The following is a 9,860-nucleotide window of genomic DNA, read 5'->3' as shown; positions in this document are numbered from 1 at the left end:
GGATCTCAGGCAAGATGATCATTTCCCTATATACCACTACTATCATTGATATGCTAGTTGTCTCGCTTCTATCGTTATGTCTCGTTACCTACCTGTTAAATCTCAGCCTCCCAACATTGACATGAAAAGTCTCTAACCCCTCCACATCCCAGCAAACCTTTTTTTGACTATGTTACCGCTTGCTCAGACCATCTTATAGCATTGCTAGTTGCACGTGCAAGTTCCTTCCATGTGAAAACATGGGTTCCTTGATACATCGCAATATTATTGCTGTTTAATTTAATGCATATATATACTTGGTAAAAGGTGGAAGGCTTAGCCTTCTAGCTTGCTGTTTTGTTCCACCTTTGTCGCCCTAGTTACTTGTGTACTCGTGTTATGTTCCATAATTTAGCACTCCTAACATGCTTGGGGTTGTTACGGGGACCCCCTTGATAATTTGCCTTAGTTTAAAACTCTTCCGACAGGGCCCAACTTTGGTGTTACATTTGCCTAATAACTAATAAAATTGCATAAGGACCCGTCGATCCCGTGGATAATTAATCAACCCCCGGGCTAGTGCTCCTCATGAGTGTTGGTCCAAACTAGAGTCGTGTGCGGGGCTAACCCGGGGCAACTCGGGAGATTTCTATCAAGCCACTGTTTTACATTTTATGAAATATCCTGTGCACAGGATTCCGAGGATACTTTGGGCTATCTCGAGGTTGAGGTTTTCCACCGGGATTCCGAAGAGACTACGGGTTTTCCGTGGCTGAGGTTATTCCACGCATTTTGTGGTAGTTTGTGATGGACTAGTTGGAGCACCCCTTTGTTGGAAATATGCCTTAGAGGCAATAATAAATTAGTTATTATTATATTTCCTTGTTCATGATAATTGTTTATTATCCATGCTAGAATTGTATTGATTGGAAACTCAAATACATGTGTGGGTACATAGACAACACACTGTCCCTAGTGAGCCTCTAAGGACTAGCTCATTGATCCAAGATGGTAAAGGTTTCCTGGCCATAGACATGAGTTGTCATTTGATAGCGGGATCACATCATTAGTAAAATGATGTGATGGACAAGACCCAAACTATGAACATAGCATATGATCGTGTTAGTTTATTGCTACCGTTTTCTGCATGTCAAGTATCTATTTCTATGACCATGAGATCATGCAACTCCCGGGCACCGGAGGAATGTCTTGTGTGTATCAAACATCACAATGTAACTGGGTGACTATAAAGGTGCTCTATAGGTATCTCCGAAGGTATCTATTGGTTTGGCATGGATAAAGACTAGGATTTGTCACTCCGTGTGACGGAGAGGTATCTTGGGGCCCACTCGGTAATACAACATCACAACCAGCCTTGCAAGCAATGTGACTAAAGAGTTAGTCACAGGATCTTGTATCACGGAACGAGTAAGGAGACTTGACGGTAATGAGATTGAACTAGGCATGGAGATGCCGACGATCGAATCTCGGCCAAGTAACATACCGATGGACAAAGGGAATAGTATACGGGATTAACTGAATCCTTGACATAGAGGTTCGACCGATAAAGATCTTCGTAGAATATGTAGGAGCCAATATGGGCATCCAGGTCCCACTATTGGTTATTGACCGGAGAGTGTCTCGGTCATGTCTGCATAGTTCTCGAACCCGCGGGGTCTGCACACTTAAGGTTCGGTGACGTTCGGTATAGTTGAGTTATGTATGTTGTTGACCGAAAGTTGTTTGGAGTCCCGGATGAGATCCTGGACGTCGCGAGGAGATCCGGAATGGTCCGGAGGTAAATATTGATATATAGGAGAGTTGTATTTGGCTTCCGGAAAGATTTCGGGCATTACGGGTAAAGTACCGGTTGTGACGAATGGGTTCCGGGGTTTCACCGGGAGGGGAACCAAGTAGGCCTAAATTTGGTGCACCAACCCCTGGTGGGCTGGTGCGTCCATCCCAATAAGGCCTATTTCAGCCAACTGCAAAGGAGAGGGAAGGAGAAGACCAACTAGGAAGAGGAGTCCTCCTACACCAAACCGAATTGGAGGAGGACTCTCTCCTCTAGCTCGGCCGAACCTCTCCTCCTTGGAGGAGGAGGCAAGGCAGCCCTCCCACCTCTTCCTCCTATATATAGTGGAAGTTTTGAGGGCAACACACACCTGAAAAGCCACGTGTTGCCCTTTCCTCCATAGATTGCCTCCTTCGTCTAGATTAGTCCGGCATAGCTTGGCGAAGCCCTGCTGGATTAGTTCACCACCACCACCACATCATCGTGTTGCCGGAGAACTCATCTACCTCTCCGCCCCTCTTGCTGGATTAAGAAGGCGGATATCGTCATTGAGCTATACGTGTGCTGAACGCGGAGGTGTCGTCCGTTTGGCACTAGATTGGGATGGATCGTGATGGGATCGCGGGACGAATCATGATGAGATCGCGAGACGGACTGCGATTTGGATCGCAGAGATGTTTGACTACATCAACCGCGTTATATACGCTTCCGCTTAGCGATCTACAAGGGTATGTGGGTCCGATCTCTCCTCTCGTAGATAGTCATCACCATAGATTGATCTTGGTGAGCGTAGGGAAATTTTTGTTTCCCATGCGACGTTCCCCAAAAGTGGCATCATGAGCTAGGTCTATGCATAGATGACATCACGAGTAGAACACAAAGGAGTTTGTGGGCGTTGATATTCAGATTGCTTCCCTCCTTAGTATTTTCTTGGTTCAGCGGTACTGTGGGATGAAGTGGCCCGGGCCAACTTTACCCGTCCATGTACGAGAGACCGGTTCCATCGACTGACATGCAATGTGTTGCATAAAGATGGCTGGCAGGTGTCTGTCTCTCCTACTTTAGTTGAATCGGATTTGACAGAGGCGGTCCTTGTAGAAAGTTAAATAGAAACTTGCATATTGATATGTCTCAAACGTATCTATAATTTTTGATGGTTTCATGCTGTTATCTCGTCATCTTTGGATGTTTTATGTACCTTTTATATCTTTTTTGGGACTAACTTATTAATTCAGTGCCAAGTGTGAGTTCCTGTTTTTTCCGTGTTTTTGGCTTTTTTCATATCTGATTTTGGAACGGAGTCCAAACGGAATAAATTCCCCGAAATAAAATTTTCCCGAACGGAAGAAGATCAGGGGGCTTGAGGGCCAAGCCAGGAGGGCTACAGGGGGGCCACAAGCCCCCTATCCTCCACCAGGGGGCGGCGGATGGCAGGCCTGTGGCCTCCCTGGCGCCCCCTGACCTAGATCCTTCGCCTATATATTCCCTAAAATACAGAAAAAAATCAAGGGATCCACGAAAATACTTTTTCGCCGCCGCAAGCTTCCGTTTCCGCGAGATCTCATCTGGAGACCCTTCCCGGTGCCCTGCCGGAGGGGACTTTGGAGTTGGAGGGCTTCTACATCAACATCATCGCCCCTCCGATGACTCGTGAGTAGTTCACTTCAGACCTACGGGTCCGTAGTTAGTAGCTAAATGGCTTCTTCTCTCTCTTGGATCTTCAATACAAAGTTCTCCATGATCTTCATGGAGATCTATCTGATGTAATCCTCTTTGGCGGTGTGTTTGTCGAGATCCGATGAATTGTGGATTTGTGATCAGATTATCTATGATATATATTTGAGTCTTTGCTGATTTCTTATATGCATAATTTGATATCCTTGTAAGTCTCTCCGAGTGGTAACAAGGTGGGCTTTGTCGTAGATATGAGATTGTCCATCTACATCATGTCATCTTGCTTAAAGCGTTACTCTGTTCTTTTGGACTTAATACACTAGATGCATGCTGGATAGCGGTCGACGTGTGGAGTAATAGTAGTAGATGCAGAAAGTATCGGTCTACTTGTTTTGGACGTGATGCCTATAGATATAATCATTGCCATAGACGACGTCACAACTTTGCGCGGTTCTATCAATTGCTCGACAGTAATTTGTTCACCCACTATCTACTTGCTTTCATGAGAGAAGCCACTAGTAAACGCTACGGCCCCCGGGTCTATTCACACCTATCGTTTTCACTTTCGCTTTTACTTTGCTTTGTTACTTTGTTGCTTTCAGTTCTCACTTGGCGAACAATCTATAAGGGATTGACAACCCCTTCATAGCGTTGGGAGCAAGCTTTTTGTGTTTGTGCATGCACTTGTGATACTCCTTCACTGGATCGATACCTTGGTTCTCAAACTGAGGGAAATACTTACCACCGCTGCGCTACATCACCCTTTCCGCTTCGAGGGAACACCAACGCAAGGCTCCAAGGCCACGGGGGAAATCCTTTGCATATTTGCCTAGGAAGTCCCTTAAGGCGTAGCCGTAGCAGAAGGATTCCTGGTGCCATAACACGCCTATTTCTGGCGCCGTTGGAAGGTCTTTTGTTGCAGTAGCAGAAGTATTTCTAGCGCCGTTGCCGGGGAAGGAGAGATCTATCCAAGTAGGTCTCACAAACTCATCTCTTGCATTTACTTTTTTGCTAGTTGCCTCTCGTTTTCCTCTCCCCCACTTCACGTTTGCCGTTTTCATTTGCCTTTCTCCTTTGCCGTTTTTATTTGCCTTTTTCGGTTGCCTTTCCTTTGCTTGTGTTGCCATGTGCCTTGAAAATGCTTGCATCTTCGCTTGCTAAAAATCTAGTGATATGGATCCTCATCCACTTGCTAATCTTTTCAAGAGGTCCAACTATGTTGAACCAACTGTTAGTGAGTGTACACTAGATTATCTTTATGAAGTTTTGCTTAAGATGCGTGAATCTAAAAATCGTGATGAGGAAATTTATGAAGTAATTCACGAGGGCTCATTGTATGAAAAGCATGATCGCAATGGTTTCACTATAAATCCTATTAGTGACAAGCATGAAAACCCTAAGCTTGGGGATGCTAGTTTTGCTATGTCCACTACTGGTTGCAATGATCATGATTGGGGTGATGATTTTTCTTATGATCTTGAAAATTTGTTCAAGCCTCATGATGATTATGATATTTGCAATATTATTGAAAGTGGGTTTGGAGACGTCATGACTTTAGTTGATGATAATCCCACTATTTTTGAAGAGCATCAACTTTGCATGCATGTGGATCATGAAAATAATATCCTATGTGATAGTTACATTGTTGAATTCGAATATGATCCCACATGTAATTGCTATGAGAGAGGAAAATATTGTGGTAGAAACTTTCATGTTACCAAATTACCTCTCGTTATGTGGAGATTGCTATTGTCTCTTTCTTCTTCCTTGCATATGGCAACTATTGGTTGTCTTCACAATCTGTTTTCCTATAAAATGTCTATGCATAGGAAGTATATTAGACTTAGATGTGATTTTCACATGCTTTATGATGCTCTCGTTGTGCTTCAATTCTTGTCTTTTGTGGGAGCATCATTGAATTATCAATGCCTAGCTAAGGGCGTTAAACAATAGCGCTTGTTGGGAGGCAACCCAATGAATCTATCCTTTTTCTTTCTGTTTTGTGTTTTCCACACTTTCATAATTCTGTTATGATTGTGTTTTTTGTGTTTATTTTTGCGTTTGTGCCAAGCAAAACCGTTATGATTAGTCTTGGGGATGATCGTTTGGTCATGCTGGAAAAGACAGAAACTTTCTGCTAACGAAAAGAATTTTCAATTTTTTTTATGTAAGAGCTTTTGAGTTGATTCTTTTTGCTGCTGACTGCTACGCGTATTCTTCAGACTGTCGTAATTTTTCAGAATTTTTGAAGTACCAGAAGTATAAGAAATATACAGATTGCTACAGACTGGTCTGCTATTAACAAATTCTGTTTTTTGTTGTGTTGGTTGCTTATTTTGATGAAACTATGGATAGTATCGGGGGGTATTAGCCATTGAAGATTGAAGATACAGTAACCCAACATCAGCATAAGTAGAATTTAAGTTTGCTACAGTACCTAAGGAAGTGGTGGTTTGCATTCTTACTAGATACTCATAACAGCCACGTAAAACATGCAACAACAAATTAGAGGACGTCTAACTTGTTTTTGCAGGGTATGATGTGATATGATATGGCCAAAGACATGATATATATTTTATGTATGAGATGATCATGTTGTAATAGTTAATATCGACTTGCATGTCGATGCTACAACAACCGACAGGAGCCACAAGGCTGTCTTTAATTATTTAGCGCTTAGTGATGCTTTACTTTATCGCTAAAATGGTAGCAATAGTAGTATAAGCATAGTTGGTGCGACAACCTCGATGGCAGCACAATGATGGGAGATCATGGTGTTGTGTCGGTGACGAGGGAGCTCATGCCGGTAATTTGGAGATGGAGATCAAAAGCACAAAATCATGGCCATATCATGTCACTTATGATTTGCATGTGATGGTAACCCTTTTTATGCACCTTGTTTTGCTGAGGACGATGATAGCATTATAAGGTGATCCCTCACTAAAATTTCAAGATAAAATTGTGTTCTCCCCGAGTGTGCACCGTTGCGACAGTTTGTCGTTTCAAGACACCACGTGATGATCGGTTGTGATAGACTCTACGTTCACATACAACAGGTGTAAAACAGTTGCACACGCGGAACACTCGGGTTAAACTTGACGAGCCTAGAATGTACAGACATGGCCTCGGAACACAAGATACCAAAAGGTCAAACATGAGTCATATAGTAGATATGGTCAACATAGAGATGTTCACCATTGAAGCTAACTCAACTCACGTGATGATCGGGACTTGAGTTAGTGAATTTGGATCATGTGTCACTCGAATGACTAGAGGGATGTAAATTTGAGTGGGAGTTCTTAAGTAATATGATTAATTGAACTCATTATCATGAACATAATCAAAATGTCTTTGCAAATTATGTTGTAGATGATTAGCTTGCGCTGTAGCTCCCCTGTTTGTTTTGACATGTTCCTAGAAAATTAAGTTCAAAGATGATAGTAGAAATTATGAGGATTAGGTCCATAAACTAAGGATTGTCCTCGTTGCTGCACATAAGGCTTATGTCCCCTCGTTGGGGTAGAGGGTGCTGAATATTGATGCTTTATCCCCTCGTCACTAAGGAACTCATTCAAGGTGTAGTTCTTGAACTCGGTGCCATTGTCACTTCTAATCATCAAAATCTTTGATTCATGTTGACGTTGAGCTTCATTAGCAAAGTCGATGACAGTTGTTTGAATCTCACTCTTCTTCTTGAAGAAGTATACCCAAGTGTATCTTGAGTAGTCATCCACAATCACCAAGCAATACTTTCTTCCCACAAGACTATCAAAAGTTGGAGGACCAAAGAGATCCATGTAAAGGAGCTCCAAAGGCCTTTTAGAACAAATGATAGTTGTGTTGGAATTATGCCCTAGAAGCAATAATAAATGTATAGTTATTATTATAATTCCTGTATCAAGATAATAGTTTATTATCCATGCTATAATTGTATTGAATGAAGACTCATTTACATGTGTGGATACATAGACAAAACACCGTCCCTAGCATGCCTCTAGTTGGCTAGCCAGTTGATCGATGACAGTCAGTGTCTTCTGATTATGAACAAGGTGTTGTTGCTTGATAACTGGATCACGTCATTGGGAGAATCACGTGATGGACTAGACCCAAACTAATAGACGTAGCATGTTGATCGTGTCATTTTGTTGCTACTGTTTTCTGCGTGTCAAGTATTTATTCCTATGACCATGAGATCATATAACTCACTGACACCGGAGGAATGCTTTGTGTGTATCAAACGTCGCAACGTAACTGGGTGACTATAAAGATGCTCTACAGGTATCTCCGAAGGTGTTAGTTGAGTTAGTATGGATCAAGACTGGGATTTGTCACTCCGTGTGACGGAGAGGTATCTCGGGGCCCACTCGGTAATACAACATCACACATAAGCCTTGCAAGCAATGTAACTTAGTGTAAGTTGCGGGATCTTGTATTACGGAACGAGTAAAGAGACTTGCCGGTAAACGAGATTGAAATAGGTATGCGGATACTGACGATCGAATCTCGGGCAAGTAACATACCGAAGGACAAAGGGAATGACATACGGGATTATACGAATCCTTGGCACTGAGGTTCAAACGATAAGATCTTCGTAGAATATGTAGGATCCAATATGGGCATCCAGGTCCCGCTATTGGATATTGACCGAGGAGTCTCTCGGGTCATGTCTACATAGTTCTCGAACCCGCAGGGTCTGCACACTTAAGGTTCGACGTTGTTTTATGCGTATTTGAGTTATATGGTTGGTTACCGAATGTTATTCGGAGTCCCGGATGAGATCACGGACGTCACGAGGGTTTCCGGAATGGTCCGGAAACGAAGATTGATATATAGGATGACCTCATTTGATTACCGGAAGGTTTTCGGAGTTGCCGGGAATGTACCGGGAATGACGAATGGGTTCCGGGAGTTCACCGGAGGGGGCAACCCACTCCGGGGAAGCCCATAGGTATTTGTGGGGGTCACACCAGCCCTTAGTGGGCTGGTGGGACAGCCCACCAAATCCTATGCGCCAAGGAAGAAAAATCAAAGGAAGAAAAAAAAAGAGGAAGAAGTGGGAAGGGGGAAGGACTCCCTCCCACCAAACCAAGTAGGACTCGGTTTGGGGGGGGGGAGAGTCCTCCCCCCTGGCTCGGCCGACCCCTTGGGGTTCCCTTGGACCCCAAGGCAAGGTCCCCCTCCCTCCTCCTATATATATGGGGCTTTTAGGGCAGATTTGAGACGACTTTCTCACGGCTGCCCGACCACATACCTCCATAGTTTTTCCTCTAGATCGTGTTTCTGCGGAGCTCGGGCGGAGCCCTGCTGAGACAAGATCATCACCAACCTCCGGAGCGCCGTCACGCTGCCGGAGAACTCTTCTACCTCTCCGTCTCTCTTGCTGGATCAAGAAGGCCGAGATCATCGTCGAGCTGTACGTGTGCTGAACGCGGAGGTGCCGTCCTTTCGGTACTATATCGTGGGACTGATCGCGGGATTGTTCGCGGGGCGGATCGAGGGACGTGAGGACGTTCCACTACATCAACCGCGATCTCTAATCGCTTCTGCTGTACGATCTACAAGGGTACGTAGATCACTCATCCCCTCTCGTAGATGGACATCACCATGATAGGTCTTCGTGCGCGTAGGAAAATTTTTGTTTCCCATGCGACGTTCACCTACAGTGGCATCATGAGCTAGGTTCATGCGTAGATGTCTTCTCGAGTAGAACAAAAAAGGTTTTGTGGGCGGTGATGTGCGTTTTGCTGCCCTCCTTAGTCTTTTCTTGATTCCGCGGTATTGTTGGATTGAAGCGGCTTGGACCGACATTACTCGTACGCTTACGAGAGACTGGTTTCATCGTTACGAGTAACCCCCTTTGCTCAAAGATGACTGGCAAGTGACGGTTTCTCCAACTTTAGTTGAATCGGAGTTGACCGAGGAGGTCCTTGGATGAGGTTAAATAGCAACTCATATATCTCCGTTGTGGTGTTTGCGTAAGTAAGATGCGATCCTACTAGATACCCTTGGTCACCACGTAAAACATGCAAGAACAAAATTAGAGGACGTCTAACTTGTTTTTGCAGGGTATGATTGTGATGTGATATGGCCAATGATGTGATGTGATATATTGGATGTATGAGATGATCATGTTGTAATAGAAATATCGACTTGCACGTCGATGGTACGGCAACCGGCAGGAGCCATAGGGTTGTCTTTATACTAACATATGTGCTTGCAGATGCGTTTACTATTTTGCTAGGATGTAGCTTTAGTAGTGATAGCATATGTAGCACGACAACCCCGATGGCGACACGTTGATGGAGATCATGATGATGGAGATCATGGTGTGGCGCCGGTGACAAGAAGATCGTGCCGGTGCTTTGGTGATGGAGATCAAGAAGCACGTGACGATGGCCATATCATGTCACTT

Source organism: Hordeum vulgare, chromosome 4H, assembly GCF_904849725.1.
Source record: "Hordeum vulgare subsp. vulgare chromosome 4H, MorexV3_pseudomolecules_assembly, whole genome shotgun sequence".
Lineage (NCBI taxonomy): Eukaryota > Viridiplantae > Streptophyta > Magnoliopsida > Poales > Poaceae > Hordeum > Hordeum vulgare.
The sequence above is the reverse complement of the archived record's forward strand: the minus strand, read 5'-3'. Positions refer to the sequence as shown.